Source organism: Anopheles stephensi, unplaced genomic scaffold, assembly GCF_013141755.1.
Source record: "Anopheles stephensi strain Indian unplaced genomic scaffold, UCI_ANSTEP_V1.0 ucontig281, whole genome shotgun sequence".
Classification (NCBI taxonomy): Eukaryota; Metazoa; Arthropoda; class Insecta; order Diptera; family Culicidae; genus Anopheles; species Anopheles stephensi.
This window is the reverse complement of record NW_023405215.1, coordinates 18,880-31,523: the sequence shown is the minus strand read 5'-3', so window position 1 is coordinate 31,523 and position 12,644 is coordinate 18,880. Positions and strand designations below refer to the sequence as shown.

General features: G+C 42.3%; 1 protein-coding gene across 14 annotated transcripts in view; it reads right to left on the bottom strand.

Moving 5' to 3' along the window:
* LOC118516351 (kazrin-like) overlaps positions 1–12,644 on the bottom strand; it is a 72,907-nt gene that overhangs the window by 50,038 nt on the left and 10,225 nt on the right. For all 14 annotated transcript variants that reach the window (XM_036062169.1, XM_036062177.1, XM_036062178.1 and 11 more), the window contains exon 3: positions 194–346. The gene's annotated coding sequence lies outside the window, so the exon portion shown is untranslated. The remainder of the gene's footprint in view (positions 1–193; positions 347–12,644) is intronic.

Below are 12,644 nucleotides of genomic sequence, written 5' to 3'. Positions count from 1 at the left end.
CTGGTACGCCACAGCACCCAATCCCGATAAAAGGAATGCAAAATTTATGCTTAGGACTCCCGGGCAAAGGCTAGGGACAATCTGACTGGCTGGGGACGGTTCGGTTCGGTTGCTTGGGCGTGTATATTGATTAGAGTGAAGTTAAATAACAGAACAGACACACCTGGACAGGAAGGAGCTCTTGTTTACGTACCTACTGCAGCAGAGGGTTTGGATAGGATGACCAAAAATGTGAACCCTTCAATCCCACACCGGTTCCCAGTATCGATTGAATAAAGCTTCTCGAACTGTCACAGCAATGGTGCCTGGAGTCGTCGTTTCGGCAAGCTATCGTTGCGTCTGTTTTCTGAAAATTAGAAAAAAAAGGCAAATTAATAATTTGATATAAGAACGTCGGATGAATCTTGCAGAAGGATATTCCTACTTTGCTCGGAACCGCAAAAACTCCCCCCCAAACAGCATTTTATAATTGGCTTCTAGTTTGCAATTATTTCTGACGCACTATAGGGGAAAGTTATCTCGCTTTATTGGGAAAACTTCTAAACCCAACTCACAAACCCGAGATTGTTCGGTTCATCATAATCAACAAAGGACGAATAGTTTCACTGATGCACTGTTACGCTCTAGCAAGCATTTTGCTGTGGTGCTGCTGGTTAAATGTGTTTGTGAGCGGCCGTGTTTGGGGAGCTCATAAAAGTGGATAGTCCAGCTTGCGCAATTTATGGTGACGCCATAAAACTACGTCAATCGTATCGTTCTCCTTGAAAACGGGGACACAACAATAAGCGGTTAGGTTGTGGGTGGGGTGGAATTGATCTATTGTGCCAATTGAATGGGCAAGTTATGGATAAGTTGTTTGCAATATTTTATTATGTTACGTAAAACTTAGTTTCGAGGAGGAAGTCAAATCCAGTAGAGCATACTTCTGCACATTCCTGATAATTGGATACCAGATGACTCCATATTCCAAAAGTACCGGGATTGCTTGACGATCCTGGCGTTCAGCAATTCGATTTCCAAAACTTTTTCTTAGCATATTGAAGTTTTTGTTCTTTTTACTCATATTTGGAGGATTAGAGAGGAAGTCTTTTTCTTCCTTGGCACTACAACCTCGAGAGGTCTCGGCCTGCCATTTCTGGCTCTCTGTGAATTGGTTTTACCCGTAGTAAAGTAGTCAGCCCTAAGTACGCGGAGACGGTCTGGATGGGATTTGAACCCCAATCCTACCGTGTGAAGACCGGCACTGTTATCGCCTCGGCCACTGGACTGCCAAGGAAGAAGAAGAGAAGGATTTTATGAGTAAAAGTTTAAGGACCGTAGGTCACACTCTGTTGTGCCTAGAAACTTTTAATTCTCTAGTTGGGTGAAAACTTTTGCCAGAAAAAATGGCTCAATTTACCCCGGGCATAACATTATAATTGTCATTTCAATACTTCGTTCTGTAAAGACTGATATAATTTTTTGGAGATTTTTGAAAGGCATCGTTGATAGCTTTACATTTTGCACAACTTCAACTGTTTCAAACACAACTTTACTGATGAGTAATAGCCATAAACCATCCCATGGCTTCAAACGATCAGCTACAATCCTGGCATCTCTCTTCAATTGCAATTTCAGTGAAGCACTTCAGCAGCACGATGGACTGCAAAATGAGTTGCTTTCAGTTTTAATTGCAATATCGCTACTTCCTTCCAGATGGATGGCACATCCCGAACAGAAAAACAACCGATGCCAACTAGGACACGGGAGCCAGCGCATAACCAGATAGACAAAGCCAGCGAAAAAAAAACTGACTCATTTCACAACCAGTTGAAAACGATGGAAACGATGCTCTGATCCGGATGATGAGGGGAAAAAAGAAGCTTAAATAATTTTCCGTCTTACTATCCGTCCACTCCAGGGTCATCACGCTAATCCACTTGGTCGATCGATTAGCTGGAGGGAGGGTGTTTTCTACAAATTCCATCTACTCCTTTACTTTAGCCAACACTCAGCTTTACTGCTCGCATATCCATGCTGGAGCGCATTGGGAGAAGTTTTGCTTCACAAGCAGTAGCATTCGCAACGCAAAAGGACGAATGGAAGCGTCGAGCGAGAGAAACTGCAGTGCAAAACTAATCATCGAAGCAGCTTTCTTTTAGAGGATGAAATACGACTGGGCAAGGCTGCCAGTCAGGGTGGCAGAAATTGTTGCATGCCAGAACAGTGGAGCGAGTTCCCAACTAAAAGCACTGCAAAGAGCTTATAAATTATTGGCATCGGTTGAAGCTGCTCCAGAAAAGGATTGCTGTAGATGATTGCAACCTAATGAGCATCTGGAAAGAGCTTATTGATTATAATGAAGGTTATTTGAAAATAATTAAAACAGGATGATATAGCTCATTATGATAATGTTTTTTTTTTTTTCTTGCTATCAACAGTAAAACACTCTAAACAATAAGACTTGTACGAGGTTGTGAATTCGTAACTTTAACCGAGCTGGCTGTACCTTTTTCACACTACCGTATGGTTTTTTTTCTCTCGAATGATTTAAATGGTTTGCCTGTTGAAAAGGCAACCCAAACCCAGCCCAAACCCAAACCGAACGAAACACACATCAGACAGCACAAATAGAATAGCTTTTCCCGGGCAGCTAGCACTTTGGCACGTGGGAATGGTGACCGCCCCTCCACCTAGGGGTGAATGTGCCAACCGAGCGGTGTATTTAGTAACTCGTTAATTGTGAAAAATGGTTGCCAGTGGCGTGAATTTGTTTACTGTGCAGGGAATCGTTCCACAGGGGCTTAGGAATACAATACGGCGAACAGCGACCCTATGGGTGGTTATTGTCTGCATTCGTTGTGCTTTGTTCGTTCGTGTTCCGTGTTCCCCACTACACTTTACTTTTACTGCACTTTTTTCGCTATTCCGCTACTTTTATTTAACGTGTTTTACTATCGTGTTTTCTTCCTTTTTGCATTTTGAATTGTACTGAGGAGGAGCAACAAAAAGACACAAAAACAGAGTAAGCTTTTAATTAGTTAAATTAGTAGAGCGCTACGCGATTCGCTGCAAAACGCTGCGCCGGAATATGAGCTGCTAGAGTACCTGAGCACCTGACCTACATTTAGGGGAAAATAGTAACTTTAGAAAGGGGAGCTGAATGTGCCAAAGCTAAGGTTTTATCATGCGTGATAAAGTTAAGCTCACTTTTGCATACCGCCTGGTGGATCAACCTTTACACTTGCTACGAACAAAGTAGCTTGCTACGGGTAATAATTCCAAGGTCTCGCTATCAAAAATATATAGTAACCTTATTGCGTTACCCAGCATTTCAAGCATGGACGGCTTAAGGTTAGGATATATTTACAGTAAAGGTTTTCATCTTATCGCACCAACACACCGAACGGACACGCTTGGCGAAACTTGCTGCCCGTGATCAACCGCCGCATGCAACGGCTGGAGACGCAATACGGACGGGATAATTAAGGATGTTAATGCGGATGTTAATCTACGCCACATAAGAGGACTCCGCGTGCCGAGTCCGAATGGTGAAGAGCAAGTGTGTGTTTGTGTGTGTGTGCTTCAGCACGGTGCCTCTCACACATATACTTAAAGGGATGGAGTAGAGTAGATTCTCGTGTACGACGGTGTCGGAAAAACATGCTCGTTAAGGATGGTGGACGTGGGAGTGGACGAGGTTTTGGCATGGGAGGGTTGATGGGGGGAGGTCGTCGAGAGACATTACGACATAATCAGAGTATCCATAAAGGGAGCACGGTAGGCGTATGGGAGTAGGTGTAAAGGCGGTCGATTGGATTATTATAGCATGTGGAATGAGAATTTCTGTGGTAATAGAGATCATTTCTGGCACTATGCTTGGTATGTGTATGTTGTCTGAAGTTAAGCTATTCAAGCTCAAGCTGTGCTTCTTTAGAAAGAGGTCCGAATAGTATAGGAACGATTCTTTAACCGTTGTACAATTTTTATATGCTTCCATGCAAGCTCCTCAGTACTTTAATCGCCTCCCAATACCTTCCCAAAAAAACGAGGATCAAATAAACAAAAAGGGCGATTCCAGTTTTGGTAAGGTGCCACACTAGAAAGCACCATCAATTACCGAAAAGGTAAGGCGTTTAAATTTACCATTCTTTCCCTTTGGCCGTTCCCGTTACTATGTGTGGTTTGCGTTTTTTAGCACCTTACCAAAGCTTTTACCTAAAACTTTAGCGCAAAATATGGCAACACTTCCGTGATTGGTGGTGGTGGTGCTTCTGTGTTGTTGTTACTCGTGGTTTAGGTCTAGCAGAAACTCCTGAACAACGCTCACCCCCGGTAAGCTTGGTCGGTACGTGCTAATGGGACGGTTTGCCCTAAATGGCACACCCGTACGTACTACCCGGCTGATGGGTACAGTTTTGGGTCGCAGTCACACTTTAAAGTGGTTCTTCTTTTGGATAGTTTTTGCGCTTGGTGTTCCAACCCATTCCCGGTGATTCCCGTGATTCTATCGGGAGTCATTGGGTTTGGTGCTAACGCCAGCGTTGGTGGTGGTGGGTTTCATTTTTGGAAAAAAGGTGCCATGAATACAAATCGGTCGTGTGCATTGGGTGGTGTACAAACACTGCCAAGAAGGGGGAAAGTAATTGCTACGGAAGCGTTCTAGCGAGCCGCAAGACTGTGCTAGCTAGCGTGGTGACTTTGCATATGGTAAAAGATATTATAACTTCTTTGGCAAGTAACAAAGCTGTTTTACCGTTCCTTCAGTGCCGTTAGTTTGTGGAGTACGATGAGAATAATTGTAATTGGTGGTGGGTTTTACTTATTGTTTAGTACGGAGTTTTGGAGGGGTTTGTGGTTGATTTTGGAAAGTAGTTTTTAAAAAGTTCTGTTACCATGACTTCCTCTCTACGAAGGAACAGTCCAGATGGGATTTGAACCTCGCTCCTACTGTGATTGGCGCTGCCGTCGCTTCAACTACCTGGTCGTCCTAAAATAGCTTACTAGACTTCTTAATACCACCTAGTTAGACAGTCTATCTTCGCTACGGCGAAATGATTTGAATGGGATTTGAACCTAGGAACATCGATCTATTATCATCAAAAAACAAATCCTCCCTTCAGATCAATACTTGCTGGCAACGACTGTAAATTAGAATCGGGTAATCCAGAGTTAACTTGGTATAAAAAATGCATAATTGTTTTGAATTTCAGAAATATTTTGCTTATTGTCTCTAATTACAATCTTCTAATTATATTTTGTTGAAGCACATTGAAACATATCCTACTGTTAGACATTTATCCACTAATCCAAATTATTCTCACATATCGTTCCCGGATCCGTTACAATCTATTTCCAAAAAAACCCTTTTTAGAATGCTTTAACGATTTGCTACGGTAATATTATTTACACTTACCACGTTGAGTTTCAGATTCAGTCCAAAACCTTTAATTATGGCTATTAGCAGCAGCATAAACTGACACCGCCGCACATCAAACGCAAAAAACACGCTCGTTTTAAATACCTTTATCACGGAATGATCCCAGCATTCGTCGAGTAATTCTGCTATTTTACCCCCGTATGGTTCCCATTTCTAAAAACCCCATAACCAACTCGTAACGATCCGAGCTTCATTAGCACGGAGGCTCACGGAAAATGGGGCTTTCGCCTTCACCAAAGCTCATTCGTTGCTCACATTTTGTACACGTTTGATGTCATTCGCTGTTTTGAAAATCCAACACCAACCGTTTCCCGCGCGTGAATGTGAGTGTGTATGTGAGAAGGGGATTTTTGAAAAAAAGCGTTACTTTATATTTTTCCCATCCACAATCCTCGCATCCGGAAAATGGTCCGTGAAGACGGGTACGCATCATTGACCGACCGTGCTGATTGGAGCAGGATGTAGCTATGAGCGAAGCTCCATTTCGTTACATCTGTTCTGAGCCAGCGGCGCCATGCTAAAGGCCGTTCTATTTGAAAAGGCTTGTGATTGTGTTTGTTCTGTTTCTCTTTTTGCTTCTTTACACTGAAAACTAATACCACCGAATTGGAATACTAATGATGATGGCGGAAGCTTAGTGAAAGCGAACCATTTTACAGCACATTCCGCCTGCCATGTATTTGTGAGTCGTTTTTAAATGTTTGAGAAAACTCAGACAGGCGCCCCGGTGTCGCTCTGGCATGGCTTTCATATTTTAATTGCTTAACCAAACAATGCTTTTCACGGTAGGATTTTCATTGTGAGGTCTTTCCACGGTACGCGTCGCAGAACGTGTCTTCGTACGGCAAAAGCTCCGTGAAGAATCGTTAAAGCCCGCCGACACCATTCGGCGGGGAATTAAGCAACATCGCAAAATGATGATGTTCGGTTTAGTGTGAGCGTGGGTGAAATCAAAACCCCGAAACCAAACGTAACGGCTGTTTCATCGTAATGGTGGTCATGGAAAAAAAAGGCAACCCAACGGTTACACAATCCGAGCAATTTTTCGACCGGCCGATACGGGGCGCTACGGCCTGTGAAACCAAAACTTATCGTAATGTTAATATGCGGCTGGGTGAAAATCTGTGCGGTTTCCGCTCATCGAGCTCAAGCTTGAAGTGGGTGGGTGGTGTTTTATGGTAATAAGATCCTACGCTGAAAAACTGCCACTCAGTTTGCGCATCTAAGCGCTCGCACACTCACACACCCATATAAAGTCAATTTTGTGTGGTGCCCTTTTTCCCGTTTTATGGCAAGCTTTGTTTGGATTTGAGTTTTTATATCGCACGTCAAGCATAGCATCCCGCGCGGAACTGCAGAAGCGATCTTTTCTTCTGGCTCGCTCTTTTTGGGGGCTATTTCACACACACGTTCTGGTTTGTGGGTTTCGATGTAGCTTGTTCGAGGACTTCGTTTCCGGTCACTCGACGCCAGCCAGCCAGTCAGCCTATTGACGAAGGTTTCCATATCCATTCGGGCGAAAAATTCAGCAAAACATGCGATTGTTTGGCCCGGTTTTTTCTCCCCTGCCGGTTAAAGTGACCGACTTCAAGATACAATCTTGAAAATGTCTTGTGCGCTCAATGCTACCGTGCCATTCGGGAATATGGTACGGTCGGTTAAATTCTTTTGTGAGGAGGGTGTTTTTTCTTGTTGTTGTTGTTGCCGGAAATCATCCACGATCATCGGAAACGGTGGAAAAACCTCGAACTCGTACAATTTTACGAAAACTCATTTGAATAATCCTAAATTTATGATAACAATGCAAAGTGGCGTTGGGTTGGTGGGTGGGGAAAGCTCGTTGAAAGGAAAAGCTTCCAGTTAACACGCTTTTTATGCAAGTTTCATGGGAATGATGCTTAAAGGGAATGTTGTGTTAACATTTGACTTTTGTGACTTTGTGTTGTATGGTAAAAGCGATTGTTTGTATGTTTAGAATGTTTACTTTGATAAGGAGAGTATTAAAAGTGATAAGCTCATTAGAACTTATTGTATTTTCCCGAAGACTATTATAAATTAAAATATTATAAAGTTTTAAATAACTTAGCTTAATTGCTAACTTATTTATCAGGCACTATAAATGCTTCTCGCTCTTGACCTACTGCAACAATCCTCCATAGCGTTTTCGGCCTAACACCGGCGTGTGCCAATCCATTTTCATAGCTGCTCTTTTTCAATTTGAAGGTGGCTGGGTCATCTGGTATCATTTTCATGACATGGCCAGCCCAACGGATCCCGGTTCATCTAATTCGCTGTACGACTTCGAGATAATGCTCGTCATTGTAACGGCTTTTCCATTGTCTTTCACATACACATACGGGGTCGAGAATCCCTGTGAGCATCATCCTCTCGAACGGGGATAATAGGTTTTCTTTGAAGTTTTGAAAAGGGTCCATGTCTCTGTCTCCATGCATGTCTGCTTCCTCATAATACATGAAGGTTGAGAGAAGATTCCTCATACTGCAGGTATGACCGGATGGTTTTTGCCTCTTTTATCTCCAAGCAGAGGTATATCGTCATTTACTTGATTCTTTGATAAGCTTCTGCTACGAAACAGAGTCTCAAACCAAATATATCTAAGTCATCAGCGTAAACCAAGTTTTAGATTTTCTTATAGAAGATGGTCCCCGAAGTTTGCACCTCCAAATCACGGATGGCCTCTCTGGCATCAAAGTAAAGAGAAATCAGGCTCGTTTAGCTCCCTGGCGTATGGCTATCTCCTATCATCAAGGGCCTGTGTGTTTTCCATCCACCTTCACCTGCCATGTGATATTGGCCACTATCATAATCCTGGTAAGCTTGAATAATTTTCATATCTATTTTGGCTACATAGTTTAAATTGCTATGTTTTTACAACAGAGTCCCTTTATTAATTTCAAATAGTTTATGTAAAATTCCTTTTAATTTTAGAAACGAAATACATTATATTTTTACTTTTAATTTAAAGGCCATTGCATTATTATGGCCTGGCTGTTCTATTGGAATAAACAAAAAGGTCATGGCCCCATATTTATCATTGGTTGAAAGAGTTTTAAAATTTGTGATTATATCGTTTTTGAATTCAACGGGAGTATTTGCCTAGCATAGCTTTTGTTTTACTTTGGGCAATGAAAAAATAAATAAAAAAGAGCACGGTTTAAAATTAATTCGTACATCACTTTTTTATTTCTGCAAGATTTTTTCTTTTTGAATCGTAATGGTTATCATTGTTTCCGAAATGCCTCTTTTTTAATGAGTTTCAAATAATTTATTGTGCATGACTTATTTCATGGAAACTATTACATCATATAAATTTAATTCCCTGTTCAACAACAACATTATCGCAAACGTACGTTGAAGCAAAACTAAATCGCTTGACTGAATGCACAAAACGTAAAAAAAAATAAAAGGAAAGCTTCACAAGATTAATTGCAATACCCATCCCCATTACCATATTCCGGGCTCAGGCTTATCAAACAGAGCAAATAATGATGTTTGTTTGATGTTAAGCTTCGCCGGATAAAGATAGAACGCAGTTAAAAGAGAAGTACGATGCTGCTTACTAGCTACCGCTACAGCTACGGCTCCAGAACACTGCGAAATCAGCATTGCGGATGAAGTTGTAATGCAAAAAACCCAAAGCAAAAAAAGGGAAAAATCTTAGGATTAAATCATCAGTCGGTTGTGGTTGGAGGAGAGCGAAACGGAACAAAGGTGCAGAAAAAAGACCAACCGGGGAAGGATGGTAAATAAGAAAAATAGTCCTCTCACTCTCTTTTTGCATGAAAAATATGGAACCGAAAGAAAAGGCAAAAAAAAACAGAAAACCGTTCAGCCGAGATGTTGCGCCCGGAATGGAGAAAACCCCTCATAAGTAATAAAAACCACCTGAGTTCAATTAATGGAAAAGTAATCTTACTTTCCACGATGGTTGTGGTGGTTTACTTTCCACTAGTTGTGCCTGCTCGCTTCTCCGGGAAAATGCTTCTATCGGGCAGCAGCAGCAGGCTCACATTGCCAATAATAATGGTTCCGGGACCCCGTCAGAAGTGTGCCATCCCGGAAGCAGGGAAACACTAGCAAAAAGAAAAAGGTTACCGAGTTCGATTGAAAAATGGTGCGACCTTTTTTTGCCGGCGATTTTCCATCGCAGGTCCGCATCGGTCCGAGTGCGTTGCGAGTCCTTTTCGCACCGAATGACCATCGCACCGGGCGGTGGCAAAATAAGGCAAAACGGTTTTCAAGTGTTGGAAAGGAAAAGTGTGTCACGCGATGGTGAACTCGAATTTGGGGAAAAAGTTTTTTCCCCATTTCTAGCGGCCGGTAATGCAGCGAACACGGTGGTGTAGGATCGTTCGTTCGATGGAAAAGGTTTCTCGTGGAAAGTTTTCCTCTCTGCATGGGTGGAAAAATATCGGGAAAAATCGAACCGTACACCCACTGGCAGTAGCTGAACGAGTAAGGAAAGCTCGTGAATGTTCGCTGTCAGCTCTAATTCGTGCACAATGGCTTTGCCATTAAAAGCTTCGATACGTTCGTTTGTATTGTGTTGCTTTTTGTCTGTGTGCTGTATTGCGACGAGTTGTTAGTATACTGCTGGAAAAGGTGAACAGCATCCGTGGAAGCGGTCGCTTAAGGCTTTTATTGAAATGGAACTGTCAGTACCAAAGTTTTACCTTTGTTTTCTATTCTTAAAATAAGCCAAGACAATATTTTGTTCATCTAAATGTAGTGTTATATTACCTACAGTTATTTGAAAATAAAATCACACTTTTACATTATTCTACGACAGAAGTAAGTTCAGAATTTTAAAACAGTTACACTGCGCTTTCATCCACACAAATCGCGAATAGTATGTGTGGCTGTGTGTGCTGGCTAAAGTAAGCAAAACAGCCTCCAAGCATTAGGCGCCTCCACCGCTGTTGATACCTTCAATGGTTCAGTGTTTCCTTCGCCAGGGTGGGTTGCTGGAAAAAATCGATCCATTTCCGTGCTCGACACTCAGCAAGCAAGGATCGGCTCGCGTTTCTTGCCCACCCATCACGCTTCGTGCCATGAATGAGCGAGTTTGTTTTTATGGTTTTTAGCAGCATCCCGTGCTGCTGGGTACTGTTGTTGGTGGGCGGCAACACTCACCGTCCTACACCACTCCGAACCCGGATCGATCCTGTGACTCCTGTTCAGCTACCATGGTATGTACGTGCCACACTACGATGCCTTTAGTGAGCGGTGAAGACAAAACACTGTTGCACATGGCCGCCGCACACGGGTACGCGGATGGGCAGCATTAATCCGGGCTGACCATAACTTCAGCGAGGGATAATGTTTAGCCGATGAAATTAAACTTTCACGGAGGTTTGCACATAAACATGGGTTACATTTTTAATTACGATTGCACAGTAGAATGTGCTTTTTGTTGTTGTGTTGTTTTGCAAATGAACTCGGAGGAATGAGTGGGAAATTTAAACACTGTTAACTGTATTGCTTTAGGGGAAATGAGGTTATGAGAATGAAAAAGATCAACAGAAACAAGCCTTTAAAATTTGAGAACGAATATTACAACACACTGTTCGAATCCTAACTAGAGTTAAATTAACGTAAAATGAGGCCTGATGAATGTTAAGAATGCTTATGTAAATCTTAATTTTGGGACGAATATTTCAATACAATGAAGTAACAATTTTGTGCAGCTAATTTCTATGATCCCCAGAATATGGTTTAAGGCTAAACTCGCATAACGTCAAAGTTCGCCAAAAAGAAATCCTGCCCTTTTCGTTCCCACCTGTTTGAACAATCTTTTCTTTGTTGTTAGGGACTTTCGGTAGGTTGTTTACCAGCTCGGAAAGAACATTTAAAGCCTTTTTGGAGACGGATTCAACTCAGTGTTTTCTGTTGAGCTTACATATTTTTCATCAAGCACGAGGTAGTTGGAGTAGCCTTAATTTTTCGTAAGATTTTCAGTTGCAGTTGACCTTGCACTGCTCTTTTAGCTTAATAACAACTGTGATTAGCTGATTTTGTAAAAAAAAAATAACAAAACCATTGCTTAAATTTCTTCAACGAATAAGGGATGAAATTGGGAGATGATTCAGTATAATATTGCAATGTTTTGGATTGTCGTCTAAAGCAAATAACTTAGAAAATCTTTATTTGCTTTCAAGTTTCCCTTGTCAAACAGATCAAGCTTCAGTTTATACATTCAAAACTTAAAAGCTAATCCCCAAACAGCTGGTTTTGATTATTATACACAACAATAGTAAGATTCGCTTATTGTTCTATTTCCGGGAACTGGATTAGCAACCAGTCACCACTCGACGATGAACTGCTCCTACACACAGCAAGCTCATGCGCACTGGAAGCTAACATTTTGACACTCCGTTCGATTGTACCAGGTGCCAGGATACGAAATGCAGCTCGTGTGCATACATTCAGGCGCTTCAACATTAGCTGCGTTATTAGCACCCTAGCGTACGTAGCAGCAGCAAAAGGATGAGTCATCGGGTTTTGCTAGCAGGCCAGTATTTCATTGCATCGTGACTTTGACCGCACTTTCCCTAGCGTCCGGATTCGAACATTTCTTTGAGTTCCGGCTATTATGGGGTGAGTTTCGCGAACAGAAAGCCGTTTTCCCTTCGCTTGGAGAGTGCTCTAAACTCAACACAATTATCTCGACAGTACAATCATAATGTAATTGTATTTTATACGATCGCTGATAGCGGGCAGGCACACACACACACACACACGAGCGAATGGAGCTTGTTATAGCGACACAGCGGGAATAAGCCAGTTCAACCTTAATTCTAAGCGTTTGGTCGACTTCGCGTGTGTTCGCTAGCAAGGCGCTTCTTTTGCCATTCACGCGCCAGTTGCATAAATTTATGTATTCTGCCATCGTTGGCATTAACTCGTCACTTTGGTAGTCTTTGCAGCATGGTTTCGGGTAACGTTTCCTGGAGTTCGTCGTAGATATCTCTCACGTGCTACAAAAGCCACAACTTTGTTCACCAGGCCAAGGTTTTGCTACGGTACCGATAGTTCGTACGTTCCGTTGCCTGGTACCTACCAGGTGAACCAAGCGCTCACGATACGATGCTCTATAAATGCAACCCCTAGTGCGAGGTACAATGTAGCCTTAAAAGGTGAGACTTAGAGCTTGCTAGTCTTGCTCTTGAAAGCATGCAATTGAAAGCGTTTCAGCGTTGGGGTG